This window comes from Protopterus annectens, chromosome 3.part1 (genome assembly GCF_019279795.1).
Source record: "Protopterus annectens isolate FY-2018-M chromosome 3.part1, PAN1.0, whole genome shotgun sequence".
Taxonomy (NCBI): Eukaryota; Metazoa; Chordata; order Ceratodontiformes; family Protopteridae; genus Protopterus; species Protopterus annectens.
In genome coordinates this window covers 1,031,905,473-1,031,909,162 of record NC_056732.1, presented here as the reverse complement: position 1 = coordinate 1,031,909,162, position 3,690 = coordinate 1,031,905,473, and positions in this window count along the sequence as shown.

Genomic DNA, 3,690 nt, shown 5'->3' with positions numbered 1-3,690 from the left:
TCTGAGTAGACTATATGCGACAGAGTATAGCTGGAGTTTAAGGCTGTCAGCGTAGGGCATCTGCTTTAGGCCTGTGATTCTTTTAGTGAGGTATTTCTGCGGCCTTTCCAGTTGTTGCAGATGTTTTAAGAGGTAAATACCAAACTGGGCATTGTATTCTATAATGGGTCTAATGAGGGATGAGTACAGTGGGACACTGACCTCCTTTTTTTCTGGATGAAAAGCCCTTAGTGATGGTGTGCACATAGGATTTCCTGACTGTTGTGGCGATGTGGTTATCGAAGGTGAGACCACTGTGTCCCTAAGTCTCTAATTTAAACACTTTCGGTGTTTAGTGTACTGCCACCTATATGGTAATTCATGGGTACATGTTTTTTTCCCCAAAGAGGATAACTATGCATTTCTTGGCATTGAGCTTGAGCCCTTGGCTCTGGCACCAAGCATCTGTTTCTGTAAGGCCCTTTTGTAGAATATCCACATAATTTGAGGATTTAATAATGGCTCCCAGTTTGCAGTCATCTGCAAACTTTGTTAGCCAGAGTCCTTTAGTGTTGGCCTGTACTTCAGAGAAGTATGTCAAACAAGAGCGGTCCCAGGACTGAACCCTGAGGTACTCCACTTGTCTGGAGCTGGATTTGGAGTCTGCAACTTTTACAGTGTGGGTTCTAACAGTAAGCCAGTTAGCAACCCATTGGATGATGTTGGGATTAATGCCCAGCTTAGTAAGTTTATCTATTATTCCAGAGTGGGGGATGGTGTCAAAGGCCTTGTCCATGGCTCCTGGAGACTGATTCGAAGAAGTCAATCCAGTTCAGGAGACAAGATCGGCCCTTCACGAACCCAAACTGGGTGAGGTATAGTGTTTGAAGGTTGCCAATGTCTTTGTTTATAAGTTTCATGATAATACGCTCCATGGCTTTGCAGATGAGGCTCGTCAGACTGATGGGATGTTAGTTTCCGGGATCCAAGGTGGATCCCCCTTGTGGAGTGGGATAACCAGCTCTGCGCCACTCAGTGGGCACGAAACCTGAGGTGAGGCTATGATTAAACATGACACTTGGGTGAGGTTATGATTAAACATGACACTTAAGTGAGGTGCCAGTTCATATTGTAGTTCATGTAGTACACGGCCCGGGATGTAATCTCCCATGGATGCTGTATTCCTAGCTTTGGAGACTTTTTTTTTTTTTTTTTTTTTTTACCCGTGTGGCCATTATTACCAGAATTTGGCAATCTTCCATATTGAGATGGGCCATTTAGTGGGTGAGAGGGGGGTGAAATTGGCACTGAATCTGCCAGGATATTGGCAATATCCTTGGGATCAGTATATTTAATGCCTTTCTGTTTTAGCTCAGATCATATCTGAGCATTGCCATTTAGATTCTTGGCATAGTTATAGAATGCCTTGTGGTTGTCTTTGGAATATTTGGCAATGTTATTTTCGTAACGATCTTTGGAGTATTTTATGAGGGATCTCAGTTTTACTGAGACTGGTAAGGGCGTTTTTTGCACCCTGGGATTTTCCTCTCTTCTGCAACAGTTTCTTGCTTTTGTTGTAAAGTTTATTTATGGCAGGGGACCACCAGATTGGCTTCCTTTTATTGGATGAGAGCATCTTGGTTCTATTTGGGATGGCACGATACATGCATGAGTGGATGTGCTTGTGCAGTGCCTTAGTGTAGGATTCAGCAGTTGAACTTTCAGTTCCCGTCTACATGGGTGTCAAGTTTGTCACTTCTGACTTGATAGGCATGAAGTTGGCTTTGGAGAAGTTTTTTTATGGAGGTTTCCTTACTGGGGGGTGGGATGTGGATGTTAAGGGTGATTAGCTTATGGTCAGACCTGACAAGGGGGTTGACCATAGGTGTGGAGCATAGATTTCCCATGTTGGTAATGACCAGGTCTAGGATATTGGAGCCCCTGGTGGGACTATGGATTAGTTGATCCAGGGCGTGGGAATTTATGAATTCCAAGAACGTTTGGCAAAGGTGTTGGTACACTAGTAGTTTTCCCAGTTAATGGCAGGGTAGTTAAAATCAGCCAGTGTTAGGGTGTTTGGTTCTATCTTAATGTTTTCCAGTATATTTAGAAAGGTGTAGTGGGAATCTTGGGGCATGGTGGGGGCTCTGTAGCAAACAACAATTTGGATTGCAGTCTTACCTAGTGTTAGTTGCACCCGGAGAATTTCAGACACATTGTGCTGGGCAACTAGCCTGGTGGTGTGAATATCCTTGGTGAATATTGACACTACTCCACCTTTAGGGTTTTGGTCTTAGTTTGGAGGCCGAAAAGTGTGGTAAGAGTTGTAGCCTGGTATTGCAGGGGTGCTCTCTAGAGCCTTGAATCAGGTCTCAGTTACTGCACAGATATCGATGTTCTCCATTTTTAGGAGTGCCTCGAGAGATTGCATTTTGAGGTTTAGACTTCTAGCATTGTGTAACATTACCTTCAGATTTTGCATGCTTGTACCTGCTACGGTGGTGGTTTTGTCCTTTGAACTTTGCCTAAAAAAGGTACTATAAGGGGTAGCAAGAGCCTTGGCCAGTAATCTGAATCCCAGGGACGACAGATTCACACCATCTCTGGCAAAGCATCGTGGTCTGTCGATGTCGTCACAGATAGACAGATACTGGATCCCCTTTGAATGACACCAGAAGCTTAGCCAATTGTTGAAGTCAATCATTTTGTCCTTGTGGTATCATTCTGGGCAAAGGCAGGATGCTACTCAGGGCTAGGGTCATACCTGCCTGGGCCACATGATCTGAGAGCTCTTCCATGTCTATTTTCATGTAGTCCAGGGAGATAAGTCTCAAGTCATTCACTCCAACATGGACAATGACAGTCATATTTGTACTTGTTGTGGAGTGACTTGAGTGCATGCGTTATGTGGTGGATCCTGGCACCCTACAGGCAGCTGAATGTAATTTTCTCCTTTTTCAACCTGGTGAGTGGGACATCAGTGTGCCGGACTATAGTCACCTATGACTAAAATGTTAAGTATGTTGTCATGCCTAAGGGCTGTTGCTGGGTGGCTCACTGGTGTTGTGAGCTTTGGTTGTGATTGATGTTCGTTTGCATTTCAGCTTCAGAGGTCCTTGCTGCTTGGGCAGGTTACAGTTAAGGGCCTCTGCATATGTGGATTTAGTGTTGCTATATGTGGGTGTTGGTGGTGTGGGTTTAGAAGGGCTATGTGTTGCTTGAGGTATAGTGTGGCTGTTTACCTTCTCCTCTTGACTGTCTAGCACAATCTTTGGTGGAGAGAGCTTTGCTTCCATTTTGGCTATGTAAGTGCATCTCTCACAGGTTGTAGTGTTGGTTGGTAGGAGGAGAGGGTTGTCTATGTACATGAGGCAATGGCTGCATTGCCCCAGTATGCCCAGATTCACCAGATGGACAGGAGCAATCACCGGAAGCTGACTCTTGGACTTGATTGTTTTTTTTTGTAAAGTACAGGAGCTGTTTTCCCTTTCCTTAGCAAGGTACTTTGCAATTATAGGCTGTTTAGTGCTTAAGATTAATTTCTCCTTATTAACAAGGAGAGTTGAGTGCTTGTATCAGTTTAAAGCTTCCTAGTGCTTTCCAGCAGGTATTAGAGCAAGTGCTAGTCACAGAGATGCTTAAAGGTAAGATGAAAAAAAAAATGCACACTGCAGTGTGCACTAGAGAAGTTAGATGTGCTAAGTCTCTTTT